Below are 16,953 nucleotides of genomic sequence, written 5' to 3' on the forward strand. Positions count from 1 at the left end.
TAGACAGCACTTTCAAACAAGGAATTTGGGGATTTAATACAGGGTTGAGAGGAAGGCAGGATATAGGGAAGCCAAAATAGGACAGTGCAGTTTCTTGGGGACAAGGACTAGGAGAGAGCCATCACTACACCAGACATAAAGACACAAATGGAAGGAGGGGTAACTAGAACATAAGGACAGAGGGCTACCTCCTGACAGGAAATGAGACTTTCCATTGAGAATCCCTGCTAATGTGTGGCACTCCTGAAAGGAGGGAGCCTATGGAACACACATCCCAACCTCACTCTTCTCCCTCCCTCCCTCCCATTTCCCACTCCTACTCTCCATTAACTGAATCCAACCAGAAGCCCAAGGGCAAGGGAACCTATTGATGCAGCTTATACAGATCAGCCTGCTGAGGAATAGAGCAGGATGGAGAATGGATCTGGAAGGGAAAACAGAAAATATGCCAACCAGAAGGTGACAGTGAACATAAAGGTCAATGGAAGAATTCAGGATATCCTTGGATATAGAATTCCCATGAGGTGCAGATGTATTTTTTTTATTATAGAGAGTAGAGGAGAGAGAGGCATTAACTATGAATTTTAGGCTTCCACTTGGAGTCACGGGGTTGATTATGGTGCTGTTTACTAACACGTGGTAGACTTAGAGTAGAATGGATTCTTAAGGAGAAACTCAAGATTCCTTGGCATGTTAAGTATAAGATGTTTGAGAAGCATCCCAGTGGAGATGTCAAATAGGCACGTGGATGGACAAGACTGTATCTCAAAAGACACATTTAGGCTGGAGAGATAAACTTGAAAGTCATCAGCATTCACATAGTATTTAATGAGATGATAATTGGCTATTATCTAGAGAGAACTTGTAAAGAGAAGAGTGGACCTATTTTCAACTTCTGAGATCAGATAGAGGAGGAGAAGCCAGCACAGAAGACTGGGCAGGTGTAGCCACAGTGGTAGAAAGAAAACCAGGAATGCATGCGCTCACAGAAATTAAGAGAAGAGTATATTTCAGGGAGAAGGGTGGGTCAATTGTGATGAATATACAATTGAAACGATAGCGCTTTGAGACTAGCTTCAGTTAGCAGAGCAGGCAGAAGCCAGATGAGAGTAGGTTTCTCATAATAAATCTGTGATATAGGTTTCATTATTTTTTTTATTTTAACAAGTGAAAAAAAAATAATGCTGAGATGAGTTAAGTAGCTCTTTTATTTCGTTACTAAAGGTTTGAACGCAGGTCTTTGATCCCCAAACCTGTGCCCTTTCTATTCTGTTGAGTAATGCTCCAACTCTATGATTCATGCTACACAGAGAGAAGTTTGGAAGGAACTAAGTTAGCATCTCAACTTAGGTTTCAGCCAGATCTGACCTTCTCTCAGCTCTGGCTCCTGAAGGCCAAAGATGAGGAAAGGCTTCCCCTCCAAAGGGGAAAAAAATAACATAAAATAAATGGCAAGATATTAATCTTGAGACCATTTACAGAGAGGTGTTAAGTGCCCCCATTGGCATTAACAGCAGTGAGCTTCGAATATCACTTGTACAGCAAGCAGCTTAGCTCTGCAGATAACAAGTCACGGCAGGCCTTCTTGGGTTGCAAATGTAGTCACTCTGCCAATTAACTCTTTCCCACATTGCTTTTTATATAACCAGTCAGAAAGCTTTGCTGAAGCAGCATGATCTGCCAGAAAACAGCACTGGCCTGGGAGTCGGAAAAGATGATGTGAGAGAGGCAGCAGTGGTAGTAGTTACACATAGTAGTAATAGTAGTAGAACAGTCATTAGTAAGCCAGAGTCCTTGTAGGCTATTTTCTGAAACAAATTTCCATGTTTTCTGAGCTTAATTATCAGTCAATGTCATAGGCAAGACATTGTTCTTTCATCTCAAGACATTTCAATTTGTCTAAGTTGTTCCGACCATGCTAAATAAAATACTTTGTGGTCTTTTCCAAGTACACTGCCAATAGTCCTTGAATCACTGGTGATGCCATAGACTAGATTTCTCCAGGAACAGGTGGATTTGTGTCCTAGAGAGAGCTGCAATCTCATCCACTGGAACCATGACTTCCAGCAGGTGAAATACAGGGATCTCATGGATGCTCTTTGCTTGCTTGGCCCTCCAGCAACATTTGACATGATTGACAATCTCACCTTCATAAAACATGTTTCATTTTGTCTTCCCAATACCATAAGTCAGGTGTTCTTCCTTCCTCACTGACTATTCTTTCTCAGTCTCTTCGACTAGTTTCTCTTCTTTTCGTCTACTTATAAATGTTGAAACATCCTGAGGTCTTTTCTAAGCTCCATTTATTTCTCTCCATGGAGGGTGCTGATATAATTTATCATCCAAAACAGGACCACCTTGAGAGAATGAAGATGCTAAACCAGGCAATAAGTATTACAGGACCACAGGTGTGTTTCTGGGTGACTATATCCTCTACATAGCAAAGATTCTTAAATCTTTCTCTGTAGACTCTGGACTCATATACTCAGTGTCCAACTTGACATTTCTACTTAGATTCAAATGGGCACTTCAATCATAACATAGGCAAATAATTCTTGAGTTTATTATTGCAAACCTGTTCCTTCTTAACATTCCCATCTTAGTAAATGGTCCCATCTTTCATCCACCATTCATAAAGCCAGGCATTACCTTTGATTTCTCTTTCCTTTGTCCACTAAATCTAATTCATCAATAAGTTTTATTGACTCTCCTACCTTCTTGGATAAAGCTACCACCACTTCTTGGCTAGATACTACAATAGCATCTTAACTGGGCTTTCTTCTTTGATTACTGGCTTTCTACAAACTCTTCCCTACACTTTGAATAATATATGCTCCAAACTTTGATGTACAAGATTCTCCATGGCTTGGCCCTTTCCCACCTCCCTGCTACTATTTCCTTTCCCCTCCCCTCCCCTCCAGTCTCACTGGCCTTCTCAGGGCTTTCCAGTAGCCCTTCTCCTTATCTTGAAAGCTCTGATCCTCAATTGCTAGCTTCTTCTTGAAATCCAGAGCTTTACTTAAATGATACCTCCTTAGAGAGATTTTCTCAACTGGGGTTCTTCATCTGAACCACAAAACACAGCAAATGATTTCAGTAACGTCCCCCTTCCCAATTTTCTCAAGGATTGTATAAGACCAGTACCATTCTAGCTGCACAGATTAGAAGTTAGTCAATTGTTTCCAATGTATGCCTTAGGGCAGTTGGACTTAATTCTCTAGAGGAACCCCTGTTGAAAAAAGGCAAAATATGCTCTCTCATCATGTGTTATTCTTTTTCTAAAAGTGGTTATTACCATCTGGTATTTTTCCTCATTTGTTTACTTTTTGTGATTCCCTATCTCTTCTGCCTAGATTGTAAACTCCTTAAGAGACTATGTCCATTTTCTTGGCTGGTACCTAGTATGCACTGAGTTAAGTATTTGTTAGAGGTGAATAATAGAGGTACAGTGAACCAAGATGGAGAACCTAGGGGGATGAGGACTTCTCTCAAACCCTTTCTAAGGTTGGCCTTTACTATACAGTTAACCCCTCCAACTCCTTTGTTGTATTACACCATGTTGTGTTTTCTTTAACAGTCTTCATCACATCTGTAATTATTTCATTCTTATATGTGTTTGTTATCTCTCTCCTCTCCCTACACCATGAACTCCATATAATGAGTGAACTCATCTGACTTGCTGTCCTGTGTATCCTCAATATCTCACACAATGCCTGGCACACGGCAGTTGTGTTATCTACATAAATTAAAAAGAGGGCAAGTCTCTGCTTAAAGAAACCTTGGTCCAGGCTGAACTTAGATCAACCTTGCCATGGACTTTTGAGCTTGTTACTAAGCCTGTTTATGTGTCGGATACATAGATAGCACCTTTACCTTCCCCTGAGTTTCCCATCTGTAAAATTAAGACCCACCTTATGCAGCATAAGGAATAAATCATTCTATGTATAATTACTGTGTGCTGTCTTAGAGTTCCACAGAAGCAATCGCTGAAACAAGGATTCCAGTCCAACTAGTTTACTTGACAATGAAGGGAACACTGATAAAGGAGTGAGGAAAAAGAAGAGAGCCACCAATGTGGGCAACTGAGCTTAATCCCACTGAGCACACTGGGAGACAATGTAGCATGTGTGCCTCAGATTGACCCCACCAAAGGGAAAGGGAACTGAGGTATTAATACACCTGTCAGTCTTTGATGGAGGGCTGTTCCCAGGGGACATACATTCCCTGGCATGTCAGGGTGGTCTGTATAACTCTAAGAAAAAGTGCTTAGGCAGGGAAATTCACGAGCTCCAGCTGCAAGTTAGGCTGGCATGCACCGTAGCGGTAAGGGCAATAGGATATAGGGGGCAGGCATAGGGAGGTTTCCAGAAGCATCTGCTACAAGTGTCTATTGTATGCTAGCAATAGCCCAGCGTCTGGCATAGTAACCTACATTTAGCAGTGCTTATTTTTATTCATCAACCGTCTGAAATGTTATACAAACTGTGGATAATTGTACATTTTTTCAGAGAAAAGATGCTAAATCATCATCAGATATTCAAAAGGATCTCTGACCCCAAAGATGTAAGAGCCACTGGTATAGGAATCCATCTGACTCAAGGTTTGTCCTTTTTCTAGTCATCCACTCAAAAACACTGTTAGTGCACCACAGAGTAAACATGGAGGTTATATTCAACAACAACCTCGTAGCAATCTCAGGGGAAGGTAAAGGTGCTCTCCACCAACGAGAATGAAGGTTTGAGCCCAGTTTACCCCTCTCTGAGGAGAAAAGGAACTGTCCCAGCACACACCTTCAATACATGTAAAATGGAGATAATCACTCTCTTATAATCTCTACCTTATAAGGCTGTTGGAAGAATTAAATGGCATAATGTATGTAATATATTTAATTACCTAACATAGGCCTTGGCATCACAGTTCTTAGAGAACAAATGCAGGGACCACATTTTTATTCTTCATTGGAGTGCCAAGAATTCTTGAATGCATAAATATATGTTGGGCTGAAATTTAAGTAGAAGGAAAACAAGTCACAGGGTGAGCGGGCATCTGGACCACAGTGATTTTTGGCCTACTGGATATCTCCGGAGAGGCCCATTTAAAGCCAATGACACACAGAGAGTGCATTTATTGCATTTTAACAGCCTGGTGTCATTGGGATTGGACTCTCTGCTTACATGACCCTGTGATGATGGAGACAGCTGGAAGGTTGGAAATATGGAGATGCTTCAGATGCATTTCCAAATATTTCCCTGATGTAGAAGGAGGAGTCTGATAGAAATTGGCCTCCTGACATTTGTCTACAGGATGCCAAGTCAACATGCTGAACTGAGTAAATTTCAATATTAGGTACATTTTTTAAGTGGCTTGGCTGGTACATTTTTGCACTGTCTGCATGTTGGGCAAAGAGCCACCTAGAGAAGGTAAATAAAATCATAGCCTCATAGACCTTTGGACTAGAAGTGTTTTCAAACACTTGCTTAGAAGCAGTGCTATAGCCTGGGGAAAATGTGAGCTTTAATTGTTAGAAGGCCTGGATGCAAATTCTGGCCTTCTACTTACTTTTTTTCCAAAGTAAATTACAAACAAAATTCAGTGTAATCATATGTCCATATATGGGAGGTGCATTATATAATGGGGGTTCTCTGAATTAAATTCTTTGGATAATACAATCAGTATTTACTAAAGGATAAGTTTAAAATTAAAATGTGTTCTAAAAAAATAAAAAATAAAAAAATAAAATGTGTTCTAACTTGTATATGTATATTCAAAAATATATTTAATATATACAATTAAAGTCCAAAGATAACTGCCACAATTATTTAGAACCTAGACTCACAAAATATTTTTTTAGGAAGGAATAGTTTAATACTGACATTGTTCAGAATTGCCAACAAATACTGTTAGTAAAAAGAACACCTTTAATTATTTTAATATTGGTTTTATGGCCTTCAACTTATTACACATAAAGAATTAAATCAAATCTCCTTAAAGCTCATTGTTCTCATACAGAAACTAAATCCAGGTCATGAAGATTAGTAATATGCACACACACACGCACACCAGGTGTGCGTGTGTGTGTGTGTACATGCAGGTGCATGTGTGTGTTGAGAGAACAAAATCAGTAGCTGTTGTAAGTATCTAGCCTCACCATTCCTTTGAGATTTTATGGATGAATCAAGTTAGGATAGCAGAAGTTAGGCTAATTGCCTCAGTCATGCTTATAAGTAAGCAAAATAGAGCAGAGATCAGCAAACTACTCCCCACAGGCCAAATCCACTGGCCCTGCCAGTTTTTGTAAATGATGTTTCATTGGATGACAGCCACACCCATTCGTGTATGGAGTGTCTACGGCTGCTTTTATGCTACAGCAAAAGAGTTGAGTAGTTGTGACAGAGACCAGATGGGCCATAGGCCTAAAATATTTACTATCTGACCCTTTACAGAAAATACTTGTTGACCTCTGAAACAGAAAACAAGTGAAATTCACATTGTGAACGTGTGCTCGCACCAGTCTTTGATGCCTGCATCATCCAAAGCTAAGAGCTTTCTTTTCCAACATGGTGGGAAATATTAGCAGAATTGATCTTGAAGGAACCTCTTCCTGCCTACTTTCTTCCTTCTCCTCCATCCACGCCCATCCCCTCATGGTGACCCCCAATTCTCTCTTGTCTATTTGGGGGGGGTGGGACACAGAGCAGAACCGAGTTGCTCAAACCACAGTGTTGTGATCCCCCTGCAACCATGGTGTGGTATGAACCACCCCAGCCTGTATCCCTGGAATATCAATTTTATAGAAAAATATGTAAAATCTCTGCTTTGGTCCCCCTAATACCCGCTCCTGGAGGAATATGCTTACCCTCTTCTGTTCTGGGTTTTTCAAAAGAGAAATTTGGCAAGTATTCTCTGTGTGGGAGCCTGACACTTCAGAGTCAGACAGAGTTGCATGTGACTCTTTGTTCCATAGCTAACTGGCTGTGTGTCTTAAGTGCTCCAGGAGGCTCACTGCTTCCCATCCTGCAAAGCAATGGGTAAGAATATCTTCCTAGGAAGGTTGGGGGTGAGAGTAAAAAAAGACAATTTGTATCAATGGTTCTCAAACCTGTCTGCACATGAAAACCACCGAGGAGCTTTCTGGATACCCAAGCCCCATCCTCGGACCAATAAAAACAGAATAGGGGGCTTCCCTGGTGGCGCAGTGGTTAAGAATCTGCCTGCCAATGTAGGGGACACGGGTTCGAGCCCTGGTCTGGGAAGATTCCACACGCCGCGGAGCGGCTAGGCCCGTGAGCCACAGCTACTGAGCCTGCACGTCTGGAGCCTGTGCTCCGCAACAAGAGAGGCCGCGATAGTGAGAGGCCCGCGCACCGCGATGAAGAGTGGCCCCCGCTCGCCGCAACTGGAGAAAGCCCTCACACAGAAATGAAGAACCAACACAGCCAAAAATAAATAAATAAATAAATTTAAAAAAAAAAAGTTGAACCTTCTTTATAAAAAAAAAACAGAATGGGGAGTGTGGACCAGCACTGGCATTTTAAAAATTGCTCCAGGTGATTCTATTGTGAAGCTTGGGTTAAGACAAGACTGATGTGCATGGAAGATTAGCATGACTCATAACTGGTCATCAATAAATGGTAGCTTAAAGGGAGAGGTATGAGCATATGGCTCTCACCTGGGACTGCCCCGTCCCCTGCAAGCTCCAACTTACCCCACTGTGGCAAATAGCCTGAGGTTAGCGTGTCATCCCACCCCACCTATATAATATATTTGCATCGCAGAGCCTAATGGTGCCCTTAAATCACATCATGGAGACAGCTTCAGACTCCACCTGATACTAGCCCCAGGTCTAAGGTGGTTTGTGCTGCTGTGGCATCTGGGGTTGAACACTAGGGCCCATTAATGCACAGGAACCCATATCCTTAAGGATCCCAACAAGCACACTCCCTGCTCTTTAGGGGCCATCAACAATTCATGAGATGCTCTGGAAACACTCTAGAGCTCATCAAACTTATCCCTTGCTCCACCTGCTTACTATGGACATGGAACAAAGTGTGTGTGTGTGTGTGTGTGTGTGTAGACTGAGGGACTCCTGACCCTAGAGTCAGAGGCCTGGCTTCTCTCTCACCTTGTCCCAGCCTGGGTTCCCAAATGAAGAGCCTGAATTAGAGGCTTGTACCGAGGTAGTTTATTTTGGAAGTGATCCCAAGGACCATGAGTGAAGCACCAGTGAGTAAAAGAGGAAGGAAGAAACACGAACGCAAAATTATGCTATCAATTCGGCCATGACTAGGAGTGATTGTGGCTGAGTGTCCTACCAGGTGAAATATGTCTCAGAACAATTCAGCTGGGAGAATGAAAAGGGGATGTATTTATCCAGCAGTTCCAGCCCCCGCTTAGGTTAGGAGTGGTCCCTCCAGCATTAATCTCTCAGATAATCGATCCTTAGAAGCCAAGCAAAGTTTTATAGAGAGCCAGAGAAGCTCGGGCAGAAAGATGACCCGCCCCCTCCTCCCCCAGCAGAAAAGCTGTTGAAACTGCATGGAACCGCTTGCACAGAATATGGGGTTGGGAGGGTGGGAGACAGTGTAAAAAGGTGCTTGATACCCAGCTTTCCCACTGAGCCCCTGCCACAGCGGAGGTTTCGGGCATGGTCTCATCTGGTCCTCCCCCGTCCCCAACGGGCTGTCATCTTTCTCTTCATTTCACAGACTAGGAACCAGGACCTCAGAGATGTCAGGTAACCGACAGAGGCTGAAGGGGACTCAAATCCAGGCCACCCACCTCGGACTCCTCTGCTCTTCACCCCTGTGCTGGGAAATGGAGTTTCCAGACACATCATCGCATCTTTCCGATTCTTGGTGTCCTTGTCTGTAAGACCATGTTAATAACCTCTGCCTCCTTCCTAGGCTGTGATGAAGACAAAATGAGAAATGTGTGTAAACTCTAAAGGGAAATACACATGCGAGGACTTTTTTTTTCCAGAAGGCAAAAAACAAAACAGTATAACAACATGTTCATGGTAGCAGTGGAAGGCATGAACAGGTTTGAAAGCCACATCCATGACTTAGGTGGTTCTGCTTGAACAGACAGGCTGCCACAGGGAGCCTGGTGCTGAGGCAGGTTCTTCCTGGTTAGGGGACAGCCTTTCTCTGGGGTTCAAAGAAACATCTAAGTAACTGGGGACAGAAGGACAGTTGCTGGGTGTGCCTCCGGTTGTCCTAGAGAAACAAAAGCTAAGAACTACAGTTTCTCTCACGCGATGTGAAGCAGCTTTGCAATTGAAAGACACAGAGCAATCCACCTGGAACAATTATGTTTTCATTATTATTCCCAAGCTGCTGTGTCACAAATCACATTCTCCATCCCGGGGCATGTTGGTGCAGATCTGCCGATTGCAGTTCCCATCATTCCACCAGCTGACCGCTCCAGCCGGGCCCTGGGAGCAGCGAGCCGGTGGCTCACCAACTGCCGTACTGGCACACAGATTGCAAACCCAGCCGAGCAGATGCTGTGTACTGAAGGAAATCTCCCCATTTGAAAACGACTACAAAGTCCTTTTTACTATCAAATGCCTGTTGGGGTTTTTCTAGAAAGAAAGACCGTGAAACCCTTGAAGATTTTCGTGTGACCTGCATTACAGCTCAGCTAAGAGTGCTGAGGCTGGGTGTAACTCTGTCTCGCCTGCGCAAACACAAACACACCCAGGCGCCCCGGCTCTATTTAAAGCGGAAGACTTGAGAGCTCAGGAGTGCTGCCATGCTCATGCCGCCATCATGTGGCTAGAAGAGGAACTGCACCAGGAATCTGCCAAATTTGATGCGGTCTGGTGTGTCTTCCTTCCTTTCTTCCCTCCCTCCCTCCCTTCCTTCCTTCCTCCCTCCCTCTCTCCCTCCTTTCCTCACTTCCTCCCTCTTCTCACTTCCTCCCTCTTCTCACTTCCTTCTTCCCTTCTTTCCTTCCTCCTTTCTGACACTGTGACAAACACTGGGACATAAAAATGCATCTGAGACACCGCCTGCTTTTAAGTAGCCTAGTGAAAGAGAAGAGGAAAAGTGAGAGGGAAATAATTAAGTTCCACTGTTTCCAGCCCCTTCTCCTGGGTTCTTGAGCATTATCACAGTTAATTCTCACAAAATCCCTGTGTGGAAGGGGGTGTTATTGACAACTAGTTGTCAAATGAATTTGAGGGGTCATGCAACACATCCTTGATTACTCTGATTACTCGGCTATTAAAATAGATCAGGCGAATTCAATGTCAAAATTGTACAGCTTATATTTAAGAAGAGCTCATTCACACAAAAGTTCATAGGCTTTACATCTAGGGGGCACAGAACAAATTATGCTTTTGCTTACTTATTGCTTTGAATTAAAAATCAGTATTTTACCAAAAAAAAAAAAAAAGACCTTAATACTATGTCCTTACCTATTTTTCTATTAGATTATTTGTCTTCTAATTCTTAACTTGTAGAAGCTCTTTGTATCCTAGGGCTATTATCCTTTTTTGTGTTATATGAGTTGTAAATACTTTCTCATAATCAATTATTTGCTTTCTTTGTTTATGGAGTTTCTTAACAGTCAGAATATTTAAAATTATTGTTTGTAACATAACTAAAGCTGCTAATTTTGTTTTCCTTTTATAGTTTCTGAGTTTCCTGTCTAGCTTAGAAGGCCTCCTCTACCTCAAAGTATGACAGAGTCTTATTTAATATTATTTTTAACAATGATTTTATAATTTTATTTTTATGTTTATATTCAGTCCATGTGAATTTATTTTTATACTCCATTTACGGTAAGCTAACTTCATTTTCATCCAAATGTGAAATCAATTGTCTCTGCACCATTTAAAAAAATCTTTCTCCACTGAACTGAAATAGCACATTTACCATAGAATGTATACACATATATAGCTGGATCTTATCTGTTCCACCAACTTATTTATACTTCTCCACTACTATGCTACTTTTATTTGGTAGGACAAGCCCCCACCCCTTACTAATTTTCTTTTACAAAATATTCTTAGCCATTCCTAAACGTTAACTTCTACATCATATATGTATACATTGTCTGAATTTTTAGAGTAAACAGGCATTAGTTTTGTTAATAGAAATAGTCTTCATTTCTTTATCTTCTGCAGGGCTTACATTGTTTTTTGGATGCCAGGGAAAGCCTGGGCCTGTCTCTGAAACTGCTGGAGGGAATTTGATTGGCCCAGATTCAGTCAGTCTATTCCACTGTTGCCAGGGGAGGGGTCTCATGGCTGCCAGGGGCCCACTCCTAACAGTGAGCAGTGGTTGTTCTCAGTAAATGGGGTGGTGTGACATGGGCAGAGACCCCAAAGGTGTTTCCTATGTTCCTTAACCCCAATTCATTCAAAAATCATGTATTGATTGCTATTTATATGCCAGGGCTTGAGACTGGGGAATCAAAATTATATCAGATACACTCTTTGCCTCCAAAGAGCTCAGGGTCTAGAAGAGATAAGACATATGTGAAGACAAAATAAGTGCCTTACTAGGCAGAAAAGTGTAATGGACACATGTGCATGGTGCTGAGGTGGCTTTGGGGCAGGGGAACAGTGAAGTCCTCCCAGGTGAGTCAAGAATGGGACCAAGAAGTAGTTAATGCTATGTGAGGGCCACATAGCACATTGTCCCCTCCTCCCACAGCTCAGTGGCAGAAAGGTGTGTGATGATTCTTGTGTGTATATCTGTGTGTGTGTGTGTGTGTGTGTGTGTGTGTGTGTGCGCGTGCATGTATGCAGGTTGGCCTGATCCCCTGCCCAGGAGCCTAGCCAGAAGCCACAGAAGTTGCAGTCTTGGGTTGAAGAGAGGGATTGAAGGATTTAGGAAGGAAGCAGCTCATACTCATGCCGTTCTTCTTCGCTGTCCTCAAGTGACAACACAGGCAAGCACTTGAAGCAGGCTTTTCGAAAAGACAAAGTTCTCACTGTCCCAGGAAATGGAAGCTTATACCCTGAATAAAGACTCTGCTTCATACTGTACCACCTTCTCCTGCCTCTCTCCTGACACACAAGTGCTATTTGTTTGAGAGTTTATCTCAACTGGAGGTTTTAAGGAAGGGCCCCTTGACATTGCCGTAGATCCTGTGTTATGCTTCAGCTGTTTTTTGATGTTTGTCTGTTCACACAGATGAAGTCATGAAGATCACAATCTAGGGCAAGATGATATTTTCTATGGTAATTATTGTTCTTGGAAGTAGGAGAGCAGAGTAGGAGAGAATGTGAGGGATGGACAGGATCTAGGCAGTCATCCAATGCACTGTGGGGTTAACCCCTGAGGGAAGAGACCCGGAGAGGTGACATGACTTGGCCAAGTTCACACGGCTAGTTCGTTTGGCACAGATGTATCTAAAGAGAACTTTTCCAATTATACTCTAATAAAGATGTTTAAAAAAATAAAAAAATAAAAATAAAGAGAACTTGTCTAGGAATGCTTCCCCCATCACATCACATCATCATGCAATGAACGGAGGCCTCCTGCTGATAGAATGCATCACCTCTTTTCTTCCAAACATCAACATCAGGGTTATTTATAATTTTTGCATGTGACAGTTTGCAAATATAAAATTTGATCCAGGATAGTGAAATTCTTTCAAAGGACAAGCCATAAAGGATACAGGCTCTTCTCCCCACAGCACCAAATAAAAAAAAAAAAAAAAAAAAACAGGCCTCAAACAAGGAAAGGCTTATTAGATGGGGCATACTTATCTCCCACTCCAAGGTCTCCCTGAAGAAAAATTTTCCCTAAATACTCCTGTCCCTTTGCTTATTCCTCCGCATAGAGAGCCCCAAATCTTCTCATTGGAGAGTTTGGGACAAAGCATGGGGCTTTCATAGCACACCTTTCTGCTTCCCTTTAACAGTCCAGAAGTGCTTGCAGGGAGCAGTTGTGTCTCTGCCATGTAGAATAAAGTCCTGACCCCAAGGAGAAACATGTCTTTTTTCCAGCACTGCCAGTAGCTGGGTGGAAAAGCCAGCCTAATTCTGGGGAACAGTCTTAGAAATCCATTGTTGCCTCAACCCCCATCATCCTCTTTGTCAGTAATAAGGCTGGCATTCTGTTCTCCATCTGGCCACCTCCGTGCGTCTCAGTTGATTCAGAGCTCTGACAGGGAAAGGGGGTGTGCTGGGTTCACCCCTTCCATCAGAGAATGTCAATATGCATCAGTAGTAGCTAACTTAAAGACTGTGAGTAGCTTTCTCATGGTTTCTACAAACGTTGCCAAGTGGATCTACAATTTCATGTGAAATGAAAATGCTTTTCTTCGTCACAGTTGAAAGATGTTTCAAAACTCAACATTTTTTTCTTCCTATACTTGGCTTTTTGGACAGAAGCAGAACAGAAAGTATGATCAATGAGCACTGAACTCGACCTGCAAAACCAGCCACTCAGAGGACGCTCCCAGGGCCAGCACAACCTGGAGGTCAAGGAGATCACACCAGCATCTATTGAACACACCTGGACTATCTTCTTCCTAGAGTTTCAGAGAATCTCAGCATCCAAAAAGTTCTCACTGGTCACCTAATGCAACCACTTTGAGGAATCTGAAGTCCCACAACACTATCCCCAACAGCATCTGTCCAGGCTCAGCTCCCTCACTGCCAGAGAACTGGAGTTTAATAAAACCCAAGGTAGCCCAGGCCATCTTTGGACAAATCAATTTGTGAGGAAGTTTGTTGTTTGGTTCTTCAAAGCATGTTCAAAGTCACCTCCCTGAACTCCACCTAAATTCTACTCTTTACGGGACAGTACTGCCATTCATCAATTCTAAGATGCATATTTGTTTACATTTTATCTCTGAACGTGGAGTGCCTCAACATTTTCTGACTTAACATCTTGTGACGGTGCTTGGCTGGGCAGTGGATGTGACATAGTTGTTGCTTGTGCATGTGTGAGCTTAGGTATTCCTGGTGGTGTAATGAAAACTGCAATCTCTCAATGTTTCAGTCATCAAACCATTTAGATGCCTTTGGAATAAGGAGCGTAAGTCCCCTTTGTGCCCTAAAAAAACTTAACAATTGAAATTTTCTGAAAATCACAAAAGTACCAACATCAAAATGTTCAAAGGCATCTTGGAAAAAAAATCCTGGAGATAATAATGGAGCACCCTTAAACGATGTTGTATTATAATGTTGTTATAAAAAGAATACAATTGACAGCACAACAAAATTGCTTAACTAATGTGCCTAATACATAGAGTGCAATAACTATTTAGGAAATGAAATACTTGTTGATTTATAACATGCCAGTAACTGTGCCAAACCCTTTCTATATTTTATTCCACTTAATCCACATAGAAACCTAATGAGGTAGTTAGTACAGATCTGCTATCCCTTACACAAAACTTTCGGGGCAAGGTGAATTTTGATATTTATAACTATTTTTATTATTTTAGAAAAGTAATATAGTGCATATATTGTATCTAATCTAACACCATCAACACGTCTTGGGGTAATGTGCTTTAATCAAACACATTAATATTTGGCAGCAAAATACATGCATATTGACAGAAAGTGGGATAAAGAAAGACCCCAGCAAGCCCCATGTCAGTTTGGGTCACGTTTAGCTGTCAAATGAGTTTGCCACGGGCTTATGAAAATATTTTCTGTCTTCAGATATTTGGGGATTTTAGAAATGCAAATGAGGCATTTTGGATTTGTAATACTATCTCCATTTTGCAAATTTAAAAAAAGTGAGGCTTTGTAAGTTAGCTTCCCTGACGCACACAGCCTACAAGTGTGGAGTTCGGTGTGAGACCCAGATCATTCTTACTCCACAGCACGCCATGCATCAAGGTCTTAACCATGATGCTCTATGGCCTCAGGGAAACATCTGTCATGTGGTTGAGGGCCGGCCAGCATGGGCCCTGAGTCTTCTCTTCTGCACACTAACCACCAGCATACAGCCACTGTCTCAAATTTTCTTGCCCTGATGGATGCTCTCCCTTGAACACACAGCTGTTACCCCCGACCCCCTTTTAACCATTATAGCACAACAAATCTCAGAGAGCCCAGAGGGAGACATCTGCTAATGCAAGACCAGAAAGGTGTGGTGAGGAATTCAATTCGCTAGCAGCACCAACCACCTGTTCAACGAATTAAAAATACAAATACAAATTCACAAGCAGATGATGTGGTCTCTACTTTTATAGTGCTTATAATTTTAGAAGGAAAAGATAAAAGAGAGAGCCATCATTGGTTCCAAACTCAGGTTTGAAAAACTTCCATCCCAGTTCTATTGGAATCACAATGCCTCATATAAATTCCCCCAGAGAAGTCACAAATATCATAAGCATTTTAATAATAATACTGTATAGGCTTTGTAGCCAGCTTATCTGATTTGAATCCCATTCCTACCTGGGTGACTGAGCAAATTACTTAACCTCTCTTCGCCTCAATTTTTCCATCTAACAATTGGGGATAATATTGCTTATCTTTAGGAGTTAGTGCAAGAATGAAATGATTTCACACGCGTGGGCTCTCGAACTAGTAGTATCTGTCCATAATAAGAACTTGGTGAATGTGAACTTTGCATCATTGTCATCGTAAACACCATCATTATCATCATGGATATATTTTAACCTATGAACCATGGTCTCCCAGAAAAGAAAAGAGTCAGAAGCAAATTTAGGAGCCAGATCTGTCTGTCTCTGAAGCTCAGGATCTTAAGCATCAGACTGTCTTACTTCACATGCCCAGGAGCTGTGATGCCTGAAAACTAACCTACCCCTGAAATTTGACAGCCCTTTCAAAAACCATGCCAAGGAGCAATATCATGTCTTTCCCTGTCTCAGAATCAGTGACTTGGTGCAAAACAAAACAAATATGCATGGCCGTCTCCACGGAATCTCCTTGGTGTATTAAAGTGGGTTACATCTGCTTCAACACTATCATTATTAAAGCCTTTCCTATGGGTGAGAATTCATGTGGTGCCCTCTAAAGGAACAAACGTGGCTAAAACAGCCCTAGTTCTCAAAGAGATCTCACCCTAGTAGAAGTTATAATATTTATAGCAATACGTTAGAATATAGTAATATATATATATGACTCTGGACACTTTGCACTTAATCCTCATTTGCTGCATCTGAGTCCAAATTTATTTATTAAGAGAGAATGATTTTTATCTTCTCCTATGAATTCTTAGATCTTTAAAAGGAGATACCATGTCTTGCTCATTTCTTTATCCATATTGCATACAAATTGAATACTTGATAAGGAATGAATCAATGAATGAATGAATGACATGTGTGGTCTCCAGTCTCTAATAGGAGTCTACCATATTGATTCGTGGTCCCTCAAACAGTCTCTAGAGCACACGGGTGAGTACACCCCACAGTCAGTACTTCCATCAGTCCTTCCCCCACACCCAAGCATGCCCTCATCTGGCCGTGCCAAAAAATGTCCCCTCAGGGGCTACAGGGAAGGGGACAAGCTAAGACCTAAACGCAGCAAGGCTGACTTCTCTTTTAATAACCTTGCCAAAATGGGAAAGGGAAGGCAAAATAAAAGGAGAATGGGTCATAAATGCACATTGCCCTAACAGCACAGGTAAACCCTCGGCGTAAACTTGTTTCCGTAGCTAGAGTATAAGTAAGTTCTGATTTCCCCTACAGTCTTAGAGGAATTTTAAGGGCATTCCCACTGAGCAAACTGTTAAATGTGTGCTCACAGATGCTCACCTTCAGGAAGCATTTCTTAGCTACTGCACATCTCACTGTGATTGCCCCTTCCCCTGAACACCTAAATTGGCAGTGTTGCATAGTGGTTGTGTTTGGGAAATGGAATCCAACCCGGATTCAAATCCCTCCACTCCATATACTAGCTGTGTGACCTTCTGCAATATACTCATCCTCTTTAAGCCTATATTTCCTTATTTTAAAATGCACATATCAATAGCACCTGCCTGATAGAGCTGTTTCAAAAATTAAAAGAACCTG

This window comes from Balaenoptera musculus, chromosome 17 (assembly GCF_009873245.2).
Source record: "Balaenoptera musculus isolate JJ_BM4_2016_0621 chromosome 17, mBalMus1.pri.v3, whole genome shotgun sequence".
Classification (NCBI taxonomy): Eukaryota; Metazoa; Chordata; class Mammalia; order Artiodactyla; family Balaenopteridae; genus Balaenoptera; species Balaenoptera musculus.